This window comes from Beta vulgaris, chromosome 1, assembly GCF_026745355.1.
Source record: "Beta vulgaris subsp. vulgaris cultivar EL10 chromosome 1, EL10.2, whole genome shotgun sequence".
NCBI lineage: Eukaryota > Viridiplantae > Streptophyta > Magnoliopsida > Caryophyllales > Amaranthaceae > Beta > Beta vulgaris.
In genome coordinates this window covers 37,285,778-37,294,437 of record NC_079202.1, presented here as the reverse complement: position 1 = coordinate 37,294,437, position 8,660 = coordinate 37,285,778, and the positions used below count along the sequence as shown (strand labels likewise).

The window sequence follows — 8,660 nt, the reverse complement described above, 5'->3', positions numbered from 1 at the left end:
GCACTTGAGAAGAGGCCGGTTGAAGGATTTTTTGTACAGAGTTTCATTCCACAACTCATACCACTTGTCCCTAGCCTTCACATACTTAGCTTCTAAAGGATCAAGGGGTAACCGACCTGTCTTCTTGTATTCAATAATGGGGCTCATCCACTTATCTTCTCGGCTGAGAAACAGAACTTCTTTGGCATCAATGCTCTTGGCCGCCTTGACCTCCCAAAACACTGTTCTAGGTACATCCCCTTGAGCCGAACTGGCTAGCTTGGACAGAGCATCAGCCTGATGGTTTTCAGATCTTGGCACTTGATCTAGGACGAATCGTTTCAAAGACTTGATCTTCTCTTTTATGAGGTTTATATACTTACTCATAGACGCCTCCTTGCATTCGAAACCTCCTTTGCACATTCTAATGCCGGCTAAGAGAGCTTCATACTCTGCTTCGTTGTTTGAAGCCTGAAATTGGAACTTCATTGCATACTCAAACTTATCCCCTTCTGGCGACTAGAAAATGATCCCGGCTCCACATCCATTAGCAGTGGATGATGCGTCCACCATTAGATTCCAATGCCTCTTTCCCTCTGCTGGGTCCTTGACGTTTTCCACTGTTGGCCGAGTGAGCTCTACAATAAAGTCCGCTAGAGCTTGCCCCTTAATTGCTTTTCGGGGATCGAACGTCATATCAAACATATTGAGCTTAACAGCCCATTTCAACATTCGGCCGGATGCGTCTATCTTATGCAATACTTGCCTTAACGGCTGGTCTGTGTAGACAAGAATACTGTGAGCTAGAAAGTAAGGCCTTAACTTCCGGCTGACCATTAGCAGCGCCAGGCCGAACTTCTCAATCGACGAATACCTGCCTTCTGCGTCCTTTAGCACATGGCTAACAAAATAGACGGGTATTTGTACTGAATCTCTCTCAGCTAGGAGAACAACACTTACGGCGAATGGGGACACGGTCAGGTAAACGTACAACTTCTCTCCTTCGGCCGGGCTGATTAGCCTAGGTAATTGCCGAAGATGATCTTTAACTTGCTGAAGTGCTTTCTCAGCTTCCTCCGTCCATTCAAACTTTGCATTCTTTTTTATAGTCGCAAAGAAGTGATGACACTTATGTCCTGATTTTGAAAGAAACCGTCCAAGAGCAGCCAGACATCCCGTCAGACGCTTAACTTCCTTGACCTTGGACGACGAGGTCATATCCAGAATTGCTTGAATTTTGTCAGGGTTGGCCTCAATCCCTTGTTGATCGACCAAAAACCCTAAAAACTTCCCAGGCCAAATACGCATTTCTGTGGATTGAGCTTTAACTTGTACTTTCTCAAAGTGATGAAGGTTTCTCTTAAATCTTCCACATGATCCTTTTCTTCTCTGCTTTTAACGATCATATCGTCAATATAAGCCTCCATATTTTTCCCGAGCTACGGCTGAAAATCAGTGTTGTTGAGCCTTTGAAAGGTGGCCGGTGCATTCCTCAAGCCGAAGGGCATCCGAAGCCAGCCATATAACCCCTTTCCAGTAATGAAAGAGGTTTTATCCTCATCATCCGGCCACATAGGAATTTGGTGGAAACCTGAGTAGGCGTCCATGAAACTAAGCAGTGCATGCCCTGCTGTAGAATCAACCAGCCGGTCAATCTTGGGCAGTGGAAAGCTGTCTTTAGGACAGGCCTTGTTCAAATTCGTGTAATCAACACACATCCGCCAAGTACCATTCGGCTTGGGAATCATTACCACATTTGCTACCCAATCTGGATAATAGGTTTCACGGATAAACCTGGATTTGAGCAGCTTCTGGACCTCTTGGTCAACGGCCTGATTCCTGGCCGGCCCTAGGTGCCTTTTCTTTTGCCAGACTAGCTTCAGCCCCGGCTCAATGTTCAGCTTATGCACTGCAACTTCAGGATCTATTCCGGGTATTTCTTCCACAGTATAGGCGAAAACATCTTCAAATTCTTTCAGCAACGCGACCAAGGCGTCCTTGACTTCAGAATTCAGAACGAATCCAATCTTCAATGTCCTCTCCGGACGCTCTGATCTTAAACAGATATCTACTGGACTTTCTACTGGCTCTAGACGTTCTATTCCCAAGCTCATAATTGCCATTACTTCATCAGATGAATTCTTCTCTTGTTTAATAGCCAAACACCTCCTTTTCTTGCTGGGTAAGATCATTGACGGCTTGCCTTCTTGAAGAGGCTTTGCCTGTGCTCTCTCTACCTCCTGCTTCAACTCAGTTATATGGCCTTTTACTTTTTCGGCCGGCTCTTCTTCTATGACCTTTGGGCGCTCTGATTTCTCCTTCCGTGATGACGGTCTCAATGTAGTAAGATAGCATTCTCTTGTCGCTTGCTGGTCTCCATACAAAGACCCAATCTTCCCATTATCACACTCAAATTTCATGAACATCAAGTGAGTAACAATGACAGCTTTGATCTGATTTAGAGTAGGTCATCCGAGGAAGACGTTGTATGCCGTCAGATCTCGTACTACCAAAAACTTCACGATGAGCGTTCTCGCAGCTTCTGTATCTCCAACCCTGACGGGTAGGGTAACCGTCCCCATAGGATGAATTACACCCCCACCAAAGCAATGATCGAATGATTTACTGGAACCAATTCTTTTTCATTAAACCTTAATCTTGAAAGACAATCCGCGCTGATGATGTCGGTGGAACTTCCTGTGTCAATCAGGATTCGTCGCACCCTTAGATTAGCAATCTTCATTTCCACTACCAGCGGGTCGTCATGAGGGGTTCTTATCTTTCCCCGATCCTGCTCACTGACCACTATCTTGGGGAAAGGATCAGCCTCAGCCTGATTGGTGAGCATTACCTGGCTGAGTTCCCTCAGATAGTTTTTATGGCCGCGAGTTATCGGACATCTAACCGCGAATCCCCCAGAGATTACCGTTACAACATCTTCATCAGTACTTTCGTCATCTTTCCTTCTTCCTTGACGATTATCTTTGATCTGGAATTTCCTTCCAAACGAAGGTAGGTAAGAGTTTATTTTTCCCTTTCGGGCCAAATCCTCCAATGCTCTCTTAGGATGCTTGCACTCGTTTGTCTCATGACCACAATCTTTGTGGAAATGACAGTACTTACTTTTGTCCCTATTTCTGTAGGGTTTTTTCATCTCTGCCGGCGCCTTCAATTCATGCTGATCTTTAATTTCCATGAGGATGAAATACTGATCTTTGTTGAACTCGCTGGGCTCAACTGAGGCTGCCGGCTCAGGCCTTCTGCTCCTCTTGGACGAGGTGGTGATTGAAGTGATCGCCCAAGTTTCAGCTTTCTTAGGGAGACTCTTTTTTGGTTGAACTGCCTCTTCAGCTTTCTTAACCTCTAGCTGTTTGGCTTCTGCACAAACTTCCGTGGCATGGATGAATGGTTCGGCTTCCTTCAAAGCTTCTGTTAAGGTTGTTATTTTCTTCTTCACCAAATCAAACTTAAAGCTGCCCGGTCTTAGACCTCGGATGAAGGCGTCAAACACCACTCCAGCATTCAAATCCTGGATCTGCAATGCTTCCAGGTTGAACCTCTTCACATAACTTCTTGAGGCCTTCTTAGGCCCCTGAACTACCTTTCCTAAATGCAAACTTGTCTTCTGCTCCTGACGGTTTGCCACAAAATGACTAGTGAACAAGATACTAAGCTCAGTGAAGTTATTCACTGAGTTCGGAGGTAAATTGTTGAACCACTTCTGCGCCACTCCCTTCAATGTGGCCCGAAAGTTCTTACACCATGTGGCATCATCAACACCCTAAACATACATCTGGTTTTTGTAAGCTGACAAATGATCGTCTGGATTGTTGTACCGTCGAAAGGCTCAATCGTCGGGAGTTTAACCTTTGGGAAAGGAGGAGACCCCATGATTCTGACCGAAAAGGGAGTCGGCCAATTAATCTGGAGTGCCCCAGCCTGACCCTCAGTGGGTATGAACTCCATGCGGTACTCCTTCAATACTGGATTTGAAGAGGTGTTAGCTAAGGCCTGACGCCCATACACCATTGGTTGCAAAACTGTCTTCTCTTGCCTTGGCTGAATGGCCGAAGGCCCATGACTTCTTCCTGCTGTTCTAGATGGAACTCTCAATGGCGGATCTTTCATATATGAAGTGGAACCAAAGGCTGAACGCTGAAGAGCAGCAACCCTCTTGGCCTCCAGGTACTCTCTAGCATCTGTCTCCATCTTGTGCCCAGTGGGAGGAATATTATCTCCTGGACGGACTACCAGCTTCCAGTCCATCTTCCTCCTTGACTAGCTAACAGCTGGCTTCTTACCCTTAGAAGGTGGCCTGGACAACTCTGGCCGTGGTGGTCGGCTGGTCCCTGGACGACCTTCTTGAGATCTTCCTTTGAGCGGCTCAGCAGCCTCTCCCCCTGGACTTATCTGAAAGAACAACATATTGTTCTTGATCTGCTCTTCCATAACAGCGACCATTCTGGTCTGGAAGTCGTTTAAGACAGTCTCTAAGTGACCAGTTGTCACTGGATGTAACAACCCTGAATTTCCAATACTTTTAAAAACAACTTAATATAAATAAACTCGGAAATCCAAAGGTGATACGCCGCGATAATTATTAATAACAACCGCAAGGCTAATGGTTCTAATTAAAACAATAACCAAAAGTTTTAACTAATTATTACAGACCAACTGAATAGAATGTAAAATAATTATTACAAACCAGAATATAAATTTTATAGTCAAATAAATAACAGCGGAAGTCTTTTAAAGTCCTATTAAATAAAAAGGGATCCAACGCACTCTTTAACCCAACTGGAGCTAACTATCTTCAAGTCCCTGCACATTAAACACTGTAGTATCAGCCAAAGGCTGAGCAAGATTTAATACTGTAATAAAACAAAACCATTCAATGTGCAGGTAAGATATATAGGAATATCTTACGAATTCGTTTAAAAGTTGTACAGATTATATATTTATATATATATATATATATATATATATATATATATATAATATTAACTTTTTAACACCCTTCAAATCCAATCTTTCTTTCTTTCTGAACTATTATGTAAAACTTTCAAATATAACCTTTCGTAATCTGTGAGTAGGAAGTAATAAATAAAAATCTAATGAGCTAGCTAGGCTCACTAGACATGGTAAACACCAAAGTCCCTAGTATGCATACCCCTAACTTGATAACGAACCAAGAAGGAAGACTAATGGCAAGTGTATTGATCAACATACACCCAACTACTAAAATATATTGTTGAGACACTGTTAACCCAACATACTTCCAAACTTGGAGAATACCGCTTACCGGCAACCCCACAATAAAACTCTATAAACCCTCGTAAGGGTGAGGAACTTCCTCCTTTCAAAATCTCAACTTGGTAACATTGAGGAACTTCCTCCTTTTAATATAAATCTTATGAATAATCTCATAAACTCTTTCAATATAAATATCGAGAACCATTTAAATCTCAACGTATAAACTTCATAAAACAATCTCATTGTAAAAAAATAAATTTCCAAAACATTATAAAACAGTTTCTCAACTCATCTGTACAAGCACAGTAAGAAATCTTACCTTAGTAGCAAACACAGTCAATGTACCTCAATCTCAAGTCAAAAAGGTTCCTCTACGAACCCGCAATCTACAATATAATAATATAGTATGAGTCACTTGACCATACTTTACATAATCCCCTAAATGACACAACTTAGATGATGGAATTTAATTGATTTTTTCTCAAACGACTCAACTGAGTCAAAAGAACATAACCACATATAACCATACAACACTAACTCATTAATATTTTATCACTAACAATATCACCCAACAACACAATAAGCAAGTAACTTAGACAACTAATTAGATTAAAGGGCAAAATAATCAACCCTGATACAACATAACTAAACTACTGCCAAGACACTCATAACATAGCAAGATTATTCTATTCTTCAAGACAAAAAGAAAAATACACAAAGCTGCACAACTAAGTCCGAAATAAGCAAAACATACATTCTTGCCACAATACCTCGTCAAAGCAGCAAAACAAACTAGATAGTTTGATTATATAACAAAAGGAATCTCTTTGCTTGTTTCAACTATCTAAACCAAATGTTGCGTCAAAGCTACTCACGGGTATAACACAACGATTATAAATCCATACTTATCTATAACTTCAGACTAATACTTCAGATTAGCCAACTAACAAACAATCCTCACATAAATAAATTTTAGAGTAACTCATAAGACTATTGTTTGGTGTAATTTAAACTCGAAAACATGATACAAATCAAAATAAACATCAAGCACGAAACAGTTATACAAATTTGGTTTAACATAAATTTTCCCCAAATTAATTTACTCAAGAATCCTAATTTAACAATACCCAAACTTTGAAACTTAAATGAAACTTAAATTCGAAATTGAAATTATAAGTTAGAACTTACTGGAACAGTGAAATAAATTAACCAAGAAAAGACTCAAAAGTCACCCCTTTGATTTGATTTTCGCCCCAAACGTTCACTAGATCAAAAGCCAAGTTTTCCTTCTTTGAAATTCCCACAAACTCAAGTAATAACAAAAGGTAGATGAGAAGAAGGTTTGAATTGTGATAAAGCTGAACAAACTTTATAAAATTAGGATGGTGGATCAAGAATTAGAGGAAAATAGATGGAGCAGGAGGTGAATAAAGAACAATAAAGAATGAAGAATGAATGACATTAAAGGGGAGGGCTACGGGGTACTATATAAAACTTTTGCCCTCTTTTTTTTTATTTCTTTCTCCTTATACTTATAAGATAGTGATAAGTATTAGGTAGTAACCTAGTAAATCTAGGAATCAATTTTTTTTTTGAACCACTTCAAAGGTAAAGTCAAAGTTAGTAAAAAAAATATATTTTTAATAAAGAAATCTGAAAACATTTTCCATAAATAATTAATACAGATAATTATTGAACGGGTATAAAAAATACGAATAAATACGGTGTTACAATCTACCCTCCTTAAAATAAGTTTCGTCCCGAAACTTAAAGTATTACTCAAATGATCAAACTTTTACTCTTATTTCTGAAAATAGCCCACGAACTTTATCATAGGGATCATCGTAATATAACAAGTAGGGAGTTGGACACATCGAAGCTTTATCATAAAACTTTCAATCACACATGCACAAACTTTATCATATAACTTTCAATCACACATCTATAAAATTATTATGAATTCTACCCCCCTTAAAATGGAGTTACGTCCTCGTAACTAAAAGTGTTACCTGAGTGAAGAGATGGGGATACTTAAGACGCATCGCATCCTCAGCTTCCCAAGTAGACTCCTCCGAGTTGTGGTTTGACCACAACACCTTCACATCTTTGTCTCACCTTTGCGAGTCTTACGAACTTTGTGATCTAGAATCTGAACTGGAAACTCCTCATAAGTCATGTTATCATCTAACTGGAGAGCTCTGGCTGTAGCACATGCGAAGGGTCACTAATGTATCGCCGCAACTGAGAAACATGGAACACGTTATGCGCACGATCAACGCCTGGCGGCAATGCCAATCTATAAGCCACCTCTCCTATTCTCCCAGAATCTCATACGGGCCAATGAACTTAGGGCTCAACTTGCCCTTCTTCCCAAATCTCATAACTCCTTTCATAGGAGAACCTAAGCAACACCTTCTCTCCCACCTGAAACTCCTCATGGCGACGATGCTTATCACCATAGCTCTTCTGTCTATCTTGCGCCGCCTTCATTTTCTGCTGGATGAGCTTGACCTGCTCAACAGTCTCCTGAATCATCTCTGGACCAATCACAACCGACTCACCAATATCACTCCAACACAAAGGAGTACGACAACGCCTACCATACAAAGCTTCAAATGGTGCCATCTGAATGGTAGAATAATAGTTGTTATTATATGAGAACTCAATCAAATCAAGCTTATCCTCCCAAGATCCCTGAAACTCTAAGGCACAAGCCCTCAACATATCTTCCAATGTTTGAATAGTGCGCTCCGTCTGACCATCTGTAGCAGGATGAAAAGCTGTACTCATCTTCAACTTAGTCCCCAAAGCTTCCTGAAGCTTCTGCCAAGAGTTAGACAAGAATCTGCGATCCTTCCGAAACAATATCACTCGGAACACCATGAAGTCTAATCACGTGCTCTCTATAGCAGTAGCCAATCGTTCATGCTTCCAAGTATCCTTCATGGGAACGAAATGAGCAGACTTGGTAAGACGATCCACAATAACCCAAATCATATTATTCCCCTTTGGTGTCCTCGGAAGTCCACAAACGAAATCCATTGAGATCGAGTCCCATTTCCATGTAGGAACCTCTAAAGGCTGAATCATCCCCTGAGGCCTCTTGTGCTCACTCTTGACCTTCTGACAAGTCAAGCATCTCGAGACATACTTAGCAACATCCGTCTTCATATGCGGCCACCAAAACGTCTGCTTAAGATCCTTGTACATCTTATCCCCTCCAGGATGAACTGAATATTGTGCTGAATGAGCTTCTTCTAAGATCTTTTCCTTCAACTCAGGAACATTAGGAACACACCATCTCCCCTTGAATCTCACGCTACCATCCTCAGCCACTTGAAATTGACAGGCTCATTAGCTTGCTTGTCCTTTAAGAATTGATCATGTACTTGAGCTTTCTTGATCTCATCATACAAAGTGGACTGAAT

The 8,660-nt window shown here is 41.0% G+C and overlaps 1 long non-coding RNA gene across 1 annotated transcript; it reads right to left on the bottom strand.

Moving 5' to 3' along the window:
* Positions 1–4,554: 4,554 nt before the first annotated feature.
* On the bottom strand, positions 4,555–7,572 carry LOC125491647 (uncharacterized). Its single transcript, XR_007268384.2, has 3 exons — positions 7,242–7,572; positions 5,552–5,618; positions 4,555–4,800 (listed from the first exon to the last, which is right to left on the bottom strand). It is a non-coding gene; the product is annotated as an uncharacterized LOC125491647 (long non-coding RNA).
* Between the last annotated feature and the right edge of the window lie 1,088 nt (positions 7,573–8,660).